The sequence below is a fragment of the Trachypithecus francoisi genome, unplaced genomic scaffold (assembly GCF_009764315.1).
Source record: "Trachypithecus francoisi isolate TF-2019V2 unplaced genomic scaffold, Tfra_2.0 Lachesis_group6, whole genome shotgun sequence".
NCBI classification, from domain to species: Eukaryota; Metazoa; Chordata; class Mammalia; order Primates; family Cercopithecidae; genus Trachypithecus; species Trachypithecus francoisi.
Genome location: NW_022681471.1, coordinates 83,326,420 through 83,337,917, shown reverse-complemented (window position 1 = coordinate 83,337,917; position 11,498 = coordinate 83,326,420).

Sequence of the window (11,498 nt, the reverse complement as noted above, 5' to 3'; positions counted from 1 at the left end):
TGGATTAGGGTAGGCTTCCCCTAAAACAATTCTTAACCTTGGCCACACACTGGAATCAGTTGGGAATATTTTAAAAATACTGTTAACTTTGTCCATCGTCAGAGATACTGATGTAATTGGTTGGGGCACAGCTTGGAAGGTGGATTTTTTAAAGAGTTCCCTAGGTAATTCTAATGTGCAGTAAAGGTTGAGAACCACTAGCTTAGAATTGAGGTTCTCATAGTATGGTGCTTGGACCAGCAGCATCGGCATCACCAAGGAACCTCTTAGAAATGCAGATTTTCAAGCCCCACTTCAGACATACTGATTCAGAAACTCTTACTGATTGTGATAAAACAATCAGTATTTTTTTTTCACACACCATCCACGTGACCTGGATACACACTGAAATTTGAGGACTACTGCCTTAGAAGTTAGAGGTTCTCATTTTTTTTTTTTCATTCCCATACACCTAAGGAATATAACACACTCCTATTAGTAGCAGAGACTCACTGTGACCTGTTTGTGAAAGGTGGAGAAGGAATATGCCTGTTCCTATCCCGTATCAGAATCCCCATTCCCATTCCCTACTGCAGAATTTACAATCACTGTTTTACAGTATATGGCTTTTTAAATGTTATGCATTGTTTCCATTAATTTCAGCACTCTTGTTTTTTCATGCATCATTTCACTTCATCTTCACAATAATCTTGTGAGTTAGACACTATTGTATTGCCATTTTATAATTGAGAAAACTGAGGCACAGGAAAGAAAGTATCTTATCCAAGATCATACAGCTAGTAAGTGTAAGAGATGCATCCTCTCCTGTACTTTCTAAGTTGTTTCATCAGTTAGGTTCCTTCTCTCTTATTTTCTTAAATTTCTTCTTATTATTTTATTTTCCTACTCATTCAACCCTATCTACCTAATATTGCTAACATATATTGAAGACCTACTTTTTACCACGCCCCTCTATTGAGCACTTTACAGCTATCAATGTATATAATGTTCACAGCAGTCCTATTAAGTAGATAGTATTATTTTCCTCATTGTTCAACTAAGGAACTTGAGGCACAGCAAAACCAAACAACTTGCCTAAGCTTACAGATCTAGTAAGTGGCCGATCTGAGATTTGAACCCAAGTCTACGAAGTCTATGCCTATTATGCCATACTGCCTAATCTTAAACTTGCAAGCACATTTTTTCCCTTGTCTAAACCTTTCTTTGACAGAACTCATTTAAATTACCACTCCCATTTTTTTTGTGCAGTTTCCATTTAAACCATCACTGAAACTGTTGTTGCCAAAGTTACTTAAAGATCTGTCATGTTCAGTGCTCTCTCTTTAGATCTTTAGCCTTCTTGACTCTCTACTACATTCAAGGCTGTTGAACACTTTTTTCTTATTTAACCTCCCCCTTGTCTTTCATGACGATACTCTTTCTTAAATTTCTACCTACCTCTGACCATTTATTCATTCTCTTCTCTTGCCATTCTATAATCCTATCTGGATTATCTTGTCCACTTGAGTTTTAACTGCCATTTATATGCTGATGACTGCCTGCATCTCCAGAGTGAATGTTTCTCCTGAGCCCAGACTATTCATTCATTAACTAGATATCTCAGTACCATACACTTATATTTCTAAAACCCTTCACATGTTATAAAACTCTCCACTCCTATTTCTATCTTCTGATTGACAGTGACCTAATCAACCAAGCTATAAAGCCTTAGTCATCTGTGAGTCTTCTTTATTCTTTACCTTCTAGATTCTGCTTCTTGAATCTTTGTATCCTCTCTATCCCTACTTATGTTGTCTTTGCTTATTTTTTTCATTTTATCTGACCTAGCTTATTATAATAGCTCCTTTATTGTTCTCTCTGCCTCCAATCTGTATATCCTTTGCTATGGGTTGAATTGTGTTCCCCAATATATGTTGGAGTCCTAATTTCTAGTTTTTCAGAATGTGATTATTTGGAGACAGGGTCTTTGTAGAGGTAATAAAGTTAAAATGATCTCATTTTATTTTTTTATGAGATCATTTTAACTTTATTAAATTAAATGGGCCCCAATTCAATATGACTGGTGTCCTTATAAAACAGGGAAATTTGGATACAAAGACAGATTCACACAGTGGGAATATGATGTGAAGAGACATAGAGAATACAACCATATGCAACCCAAGGAGAGGCCTAGAACAGATTCTTCCTTCACAGCCCTCAGAAGGAACCAACCCTGCTGACACCTTGATTTCATACTTCTAGCCTCCAGAACCGTGGGACAATAAATTTCCATTGTTTAAGCGAAACAGTTGGTGACACTTTGTCGTAGCAGCCCTAGGAAATTAATACAGAGTGGAGGGGAAAGGTTATTCCAGGCAGGAATAATCTTATTACCAGAGGCAGGTAATGGGCACTAATATAATGTGGGTTGGAGAAGGACTGGGTAGGGTTAGAGAAAGGGTGAATTTAAGAGAACTTTTTCTTGTGGTGGTAATACATATGGGGTAAAAGCAGCGACTGGATAAACAGCAAGGTTAAAATTCTTTCTCCTAGTGTCTCAGGGAAATAGCTAAGTTTCAAAGAATATTATCTAGCCAATACTTCCTAATGCTAAGATGGCCTATATTTTGTTCCTTAGAAAGCTCAATTTAGGAATAACTCCCTGAGCTGGGAACATTTTACTGGTCAGTGATGGCATGATATATATGTAACAGAGAGAGAACATGGAAAGGGGTTCAGAGTACATTTTTACAAAAATAATAACTCAAATGTGATCTGCAGCTTTGGTTTAATTAAACCTGGTCATATATATTAACCATTTCCACTTATGTAAGGCAGATGGTTTTTGAAATGGGGAAGCAGCATTATGTTATTCATCTCATTTATTTGTTCAATATATATGCCATGAGAACCCTCTGTGTAGTCAGCTCTGTGCTACAGCCTGGGTATACAAAAATCTGAGACCTCAGTCTTGCCCTGGAGCTCAGTTGGGAGACAGACAAAACTCTAGCTAACATCTAGCATTTCTTGATTACTTAATATATGCCATGGACTATACTAAGAAAATTCACAATAGTTATGCTCACTTTTTAGATAAGGACACTGAGGATTAGAGTCAACTTCAGGAGAGGAGTTTTGGCAAACTTGCCGAGTGAGAAAGTCATTAATATGAACAAGTAATACGTGGGTGATTTGGGGGGTTAGAGGGTCAGAGAAGACTTGCTAGAGGAGATAACATTTGAGTTTTGAAGGATAAATAGGAGTTTTCAACATACACAAGTTGAGAAAGAAGGAGTATGGCAGATGGAAGGAACATTATGTATAAATCATTGGAGACACCAGAGATATGCTGTGTTCAGGAAATAGTGTTTCATTATGGCTGACACATAAGTTGGTGGCAGGAAAAAAGACTGGAAAAGTAGGCAGAACCCAGGAATCAACCATAGATAAGAGACTCTTATTTTTTATAAGCACGATATGAGGAACACTGTACCCGAAAGCAGTTCTTTACTATTCAGAACATTAGAGATTGCATAAACAGCTGCTTGCAGTGCTATGCAGAGAAATTAGAGGGATTTATTTCACTGAGGGTCAGTCAGTAAAGACCAGAAAAATTACTGGGACCAGAAGATGCACAGAAACCTTAGGACTCAAAAGTCTGCTGATCAGGGAGAAGGGATGCGACTGGTACTTTGTGGGAGTCTGCACTGGTAAAAATGATTACTAACCAGAGTAGTCAAAGCAATAATAATAATTTTACTAATAAAATATAATTGTACCAACTACTACTCTAAGTATTGAATTTACTATATCCATTTGATAAATGGGGAAACTCCAGTACCCCAAACCTCTGACAATATCTGTAAAGAAACTGGGAACACTCTACTAATAATTTGTAGAATTTGAATTTGAATGCAGATAGTTTGGCTGTACAATCTACATTTTTAATCATTATGAAATGTTGAAGTAACTAGTTAGTAAGACCAAAAACAGAAATAGAATCAAAGTGAGTCAGTAACTGTGGGTCCTGTTAAGCAGTGTAATGCAATGTACAAACGGGCACATATGAAAAAGATAAAAATAGATGAAAGATCTCAGAAGTAACATGTAAGACAGATTTTGCTGACCGAGGTCACAACTCAAGGGCTCACAAGCCACATTCAGGCCACAGATGTACTTGTCCTAAGCCATGTTCTTTTCAAAATTTGAATTAATTGCCAGTGTGTAAAAGGCAGATGATTTCACATAAAATAGGTTTGCAGTTTTCTTGAAAAACTTGAAATGTATGGCATCTCTGGGCCTATACTGCCTCATGGTGACACTTAACACAAGCTGAAGCAGCACCTTCCCCTTTATACATGTTATTTATTCATTAATATCCTTTGGTTGCAAAGGGTGTAAACCAGCTGAAGCTAGCTTAAACACAAGAGCAATGTGACTGGATCTTAGGAATGGACTGGGTTTTGGAAATGGGAAGATGTCAGCAACCTAAGGTGATTTTCTTTCTGTCTTATATATGCTTCACTTGGCATATCTGCTTATTTCTTCTCTCTTAGCAAATTATATTACATAGTGAGCAAGAGATAGCTCCCTCATCTCTTGAGTTTATAAGTTACAGTTCAGTCACATGAAAAGGTACTGGCTCTGTTTGTTCCAATTCGCAAATCACAGGGAAGTGGACACTCACCGATTGACCAGGCTTGAGCCAGCTACTTATACCTAGATAAACCAGCTCTGGTCAGGAAGCTAGGGTCATGTAATATAAGCTATTGGCACACCTTTGCTAATCAAAGAGGAGTTATAAGGTGGTCACTATGTACAGAGCAGACACCTCCAAATGTGTCCCCTGTACCAAACATTATTTTGGCCCTACCCACTTTGTAGTAACTTTTGTGTTCTCTTGGAAGGTTTGCAGGCCACTGTAGCCCTGGCCTACTTGATATGCTTGCCAGGCTATGTCCTGCTATTTTGAGAATATGTGGGGTTGACTGTGCTCCCAGTGGCCTAGTCCTTTCCTATGGTGAATCTATTCCTATTACTGTATAAAGCAGTTTGAGGCCAAAATTACCATAATAGCCTTCTGCAATTTTCTTTTTGCACTTTGAAGCCCACAGGCTTCCTTCAGTGGCTTAAAATTATCTTATTAATCATCATAATGATCTAAAGGCCAGTGAATGAGGCCTGGTGAATGCATTCTCAAAGGGTAACAGGCCTGGATGGAAAAGAGGGAAGTCATGGGGAGAGCAGCTGATACCAATGTGCCCAGGCCTAGAGAATTAGCAAGAGTTGCATTTATAAATGTAATGCCTGGGCTTTAGAACTAGACATAGTGACAGTGATTAACTGTGTTTACCCTTTGTGTGTCCCCTTACTCCCAGGAGCTTTCCAAGGTTTATGCTTCCCTGCTGAGGCTTTGGATACTTCTTGTATCAACGATTTTTTTTTTTCAGTGACTGTAAAGTTCCCTTCCTGACACTCCTTACTGAAGTAGCAGTTGATATTGGAAGTTTTCTCTCAGCAAAGTTTCCTTAGAGCTGTTGTCAGAGGTTGGCTTGCAGAGATTGCTAACCTTAGACGATGTTGAGAGAGAAGCTTCTTCTACCCTCCAAAATATCAGAGTAAGCTGATGTGGCTGAAACTATCCACTTTCAAGATCCTGGGATAGATTTCTTCCAAAGGAATCCAATCTCCCTGCTCAAGTCATGCTGCCTCCTCTGGAATCTGCTTTGCTTTTTATAAATAGAATAGAATTGTCCTGACTTCCTCAAGGTAAGAGTTCCTTATTTCCAGAGTGAGAGTCTACATTTTTCAAAGTGAAGTAGGAAGAACCCAGAGCCAAAATGAAGCAACTTCCTAGGAAGAGTAATTTCACTTGGAGCATTTGGAATCTAGGCAAACATTGTTTTCTTTCCCGTTCCTCTTTGATAAAGTCAGTTCAAGTTGGAACAAAGTGAATATGGGTTTCTTACTTTGGATCCCCTGTCTCCTTCATCCAATTCTTTAGTGGGCAGGTGAAGGCAGTATTTATCACAGATAGCAATAATAATTAACATTTATTGAGCAATTACTAAGTGCAAGACACCATTCTAAATTCTTGACAACACCTTTGTACTAAAATGGTCATAAATGGTGTGTTAAAGTTATCCTGTTTAACTCAAAATAAAGTCAGGAAATATCATCCTTATAAACTGTGTGGGTTTAAATAGAGAGTGACCTTGGAATCTTAAATTTGTATTTCACACCCTGTCATCTACTCACTCTTCTGCTAGCAGGAAATAGTACATTCATATAGTAGAAAAAGTACTCAAGCAAAAGAACTTTTTCTTGAGTGTTCAAGGGGCAGAAGACAGCTGGCTTCTGAGTGCCCAGAACTGTGTTAGCCCTGTATAAAGATTATTTTGTTGAATCTTCAGTACAATTCTGTGAAATATTGCTCCTCCACCTTTTCTTTTAACAACTGAAGATATATAGAATTAGAGAAGTTAACTAAATACCTTGCTTTCAGTCACACAGCTAGCATTTGTCATCTGGAATTTCAACCCAAAATTAACACCAGAGCCCTTGCCTTTAAGTAGTAGATCATACTGCTTTTAAACACATAAATTAGGAAGGGGACAGACTCAAATGTCACAACTCTCTTTTATAAGTATTCTTCTATTATTTAGTAATTCAACTTCTCACTATCTTTCCTTGAATGGAAATAAGATTAGAGAAATATCAGGAACCACAGAAAGTAAGTAGATAAAGGAAGTTGTTTCTACCTCTGGGTTCCCATAGCACTAGACTCAGCAGTCTAAATCTTAATCATGATTGTCCCGAGTGCCTAGAACATAGAAGGAACCCAGTGAATACTTGTTGAGTGAATAAGTGAATCAATGAGTTTGGGAAAATTATCTACCTAACTTGAGACTTCCTGGCAGATTATACATCATTTTTCACGTTCCTGGTCAACTATATGTAGATCATGCATATAGGTACCCAGACAGAGATATACATGCTCATTCAGAAATTGCCATCCAATCCTGATACACGCAAATTCATAAAGATATATCTCCACATAAATGAATACTTGGCATATTTGTTTTCTGCTGCTGTAAAATGTACCACAAAATGGGTGGCTTAAAACAGCAGAAATTTATTCTCTCACAGTTCTTCAGGCTAGAAATCCGAAATAAAAAATAAAAGTATTGGCAAGGCCATGCTCCATCTAAAACCTCTAGAAAGAATCCTTCCTGGTCTCTTTCAGCTTCTGGTAGGTCCAGATATTCCTTGACTTGTGGCAGGATAACTCTAATTTCTGTCTCTCTCTTCACAGGCTATGTCTGTGTGTGTGTGTGTGTGTGTGTGTGTGTGTCTTCGCATGTCACTTTCCTCTTCTTTATAAGGACACCAGTCATATTGAATTAGGGCCACCTTAATGATTTCATCTTGATTACATTTGCAAAGACTTTATTTTCAAAATATGTCACATTCACAAGTACTGATGGCTAGGACTTAAACATATCATTCTATGGGTCACATTACCACCCAAAACATTCTGTCCTTTGGTCCTCCAAAATTTATGCCCTTCCCATGGGCAAAACACATTCACTCTATCACAACATCTCCAAAAGTCCTAACCCATTCTGGCATCAATTCCAAGTCTTAAAAATCTCGAGGGGCGGAGCAAGATGGCCGAATAGGAACAGCTCCAGTCTCCAACTCCCAGCGCGAGCGACACAGAAGACCCGTGATTTCCGCATTTTCAACTGAGGTACTGGGGTCATCTCTCTAGGGAGTGCCAGACAATCGGTGCTGGTCAGCTGCTGCAGCCTGACCAGCGTGGGCTGAAGCAGGGCGAGGCATCGCCTCACCTGGAAGCGCAAGGGGGAAGGAAATCCGTTTTCCTAGCCAGGGGAACTGAGACACACGACACCTGGAAAATCGGGTAACTCCCACCCCAATACTGCGCTTCAAGGAAACAGGCACACCAGGAGAATATATCCCACACGTGGCCGGGAGGGTCCCACGCCCACGGAGTCTCCCTCACTGCTAACACAGCAGTCTGCCGCGATCGATCCGCAAGGCAGCAGCGAGGCTGGGGGAGGGGCGCCCGCCATTGCTGAGGCTTAAGTAGGTAAACAAAGCCACTGGGAAGCTCGAACTAGGTGGAGCTCACAGCAGCTCAAGGAAGCCTGCCTGTCTCTGTAAACTCTACCTCTGCGGACAGCACACAGCTGCAGTCCAATAGGGGAAGCAGCGGGGGCCGGTGCAGACGCAAACGACTCTGTCTGACAGCTTTGGGGAGAGCCGTGGATCTCCTAACGCGGAGGTTGAGATCTGAGAACGGACAGACTGCCTGCTCAGGTGGGTCCCTGACCCCTGAGTAGCCTAGCTGGGAGACATCCCCCACTAGGGGCAGTCTGACACCCCACACCTCACAGGGTGGAGTCACCCCTGAGAGGAAACTTTCAAAGGAAGAATCAGACAGGTACACTCGCTGTTCAGCAATATTCTATCTTCGGCAACCTCTGCTGCTGATACCCAGGCAAACAGGGTCTGGAGTGGACCTCAAGCAATCTCCAACAGACCAACAGACAGTCCTTCTGACTGTCAGACGGAAAACTATCAAACAGGAAGGACACGTATACCAAAACCCCATCAGTACGTCACCATCATCAAAGACCAGAGACAGATAAAACCACAAAGATGGGGAAGAAGCAGGGCAGAAAAGCTGGAAATTCAAAAAATAAGAGCGCATCTCCCCCTGCAAAGGAACGCAGCCCATCGCCAGCAACGGATCGAAGCTGGTCAGAGAATGACTTTGACGAGATGAGAGAAGAAGGCTTCAGTCCATCAAACCTCGCAGAGCTAAAGGAGGAATTACGTACCCAGCGCAAAGAAACTAAAAATCTTGAAAGAAGAGTGGAAGAATTGACAGCTAGACTAATTAATGCAGAGAAGATCATAAACGAAATGACAGAGATGAAAACCATGACACAAGAACTACGTGACAAATGCACAAGCTTCAGTAACCGACTCGATCAACTGGAAGAAAGAGTATCAGCGATTGAGGATCAAATGAATGAAATGAAGCGAGAAGAGAAACCAAAAGAAAAAAGAAGAAAAAGAAATGAACAAAGCCTGCAAGAAGTATGGGATTATGTAAAAAGACCAAATCTACGTCTGATTGGGGTGCCTGAAAGTGAGGGGGAAAATGGAACCAAGTTGGAAAACACTCTTCAGGATATCATCCAGGAGAACTTCCCCAACCTAGTAGGGCAGACCAACATTCAAATTCAAGAAATACAGAGAATGCCACAAAGATACTCCTCCAGAAGAGCAACTCCAAGACACATAATTGCCAGATTCACCAAAGTTGAAATGAAGGAAAAAATGTTAAGGGCTGCCAGAGAGAAAGGTCGGGTTACCCACAAAGGGAAGCCATCAGACTAACAGCAGACCTCTCGGCAGAAACTCTCCAAGCCAGAAGAGAGTGGGGGCCAATATTCAACGTTCTTAAAGAAAAGAATTTTCAACCCAGAATTTCATATCCAGCCAACTAAGTTTCATCAGTGAAGGAGAAATAAAATCCTTTACAGATAAGCAAATGTTTAGAGACTTTGTCACCACCAGGCCTGCCTTACAAGAGACCCTGAAGGAAGCCCTAAACATGGAAAGGAACAACCGGTACCAGCCATTGCAAAAACATGCCAAAATGTGAAGACTATCGAGGCTAGGAAGAAACTGCATCAACTAACGAGCAAAATAACCAGTTAATATCATAATGACAGGATCAAGTTCACAAATAACAATAGTAACCTTAAATGTCAATGGACTAAATGCTCCAATTAAGAGACACAGACTGGCAAACTGGATAAAGAGTCAAGACCCATCAGTCTGCTGTATTCAGGAGACCCATGTCACGTGCAGAGACATACATAGGCTCAAAATAAAGGGATGGAGGAAGATCCACCAAGCAAATGGAGAACAAAAAAAAGCAGGGGTTGCAATCCTAGTCTCTGATAAAACAGACTTTAACCATCAACGATCAAAAGAGATAAAGGAGGCCATTACATAATGGTAAAGGGATCAATTCAACAGGAAGAGCTAACTCTCCTAAATATATATGCACCCAATACAGGAGCACCCAGATTCATAAAGCAAGTCCTTAGAGACCTACAAAGAGACGTAGACTACCATACAATAATAATGGGAGACTTCAACACTCCACTCTCAACATTAGACAGATCAACGAGACAGAAAGTTAACAAGGATATCCAGGAACTGAACTCATCTCTGCACCAAGCGGACCTAATAGGCATCTTTAGAACTCTCCACCCCAAAGCAACAGAATATACATTCTTCTCAGCACCACATCACACTTATTCCAAAATTGACCACATAATTGGAAGTAAAGCACTCCTCAGCAAATGTACAAGAACAGAAATTATAACAAACTGTCTCTCAGACCACAGTGCAATCAAACTAGAACTCAGGACTAAGAAACTCAATCTCTGGGACACCTTTAAAGCAGTGTGTAGAGGAAAATTTATAGCACTAAATGCCCACAAGAGAAAGCAGGAAAGATCTAAAATTGACACTCTAACATCACAATTAAAATAACTAGAGAGGCAAGAGCAAACACATTCAAAAGCTAGCAGAAGACAAGAAATACCTAAGATCGGAGCAGAACTGAAGGAGATAGAGACACAAAAAACCCTCCAAAAAATCAATGAATCCAGGAGTTGGTTTTTTGAAAAGATCAACAAAATTGACAGACCGCTAGCTAGACTAATAAAGAAGAAAAGAGAGAGTAATCAAATAGACGCAATAAAAAATGATAAAGGGGATATCACCACTGACCCCACAGAAATACAAACAACCATCAGAGAATACTATAAATGCCTCTATGCAAATCAACTAGAAAATCTAGAAGAAATGGATAATTCCTGGACACTTACACTCTCCCAAGACTGAACCAGGAAGAAGTTGAATCCCTGAATAGACCAATAGCAGGCTCTGAAATCGAGGCAACAATTAATAGCCTACCCACCAAAAAAAGTCCAGGACCAGATGGATTCACAGCTGAATTCTACCAGAGGTACAAGGAGGAGCTGGTACCATTCCTTCTGAAACTATTCCAATCAATAGAAAAAGAGGGAATCCTCCCTAACTCATTTTATGAGGCCAACATCATCCTGATACCAAAGCCTGGCAGAGACACAACAAAAAAAGAGAATTTTAGACCGATATCCCTGATGAACATCGATGCAAAAATTCTCAATAAAATACTGGCAAACCGGATTCTGCAGCACATCAAAAAGCTTATACACCATGATCAAGTGGGCTTCATCCCTGGGATGCAAGGCTGGTTCAACATTCGCAAATCAATAAATGTAATCCAGCATATAAACAGAACCAAAGACAAGAACCACATGATTATCTCAATAGATGCAGAAAAGGCTTTTGACAAAATTCAACAGCCCTTTATGCTAAAACGCTCAATAAATTCGGTATTGATGGAACGTACCTCAAAA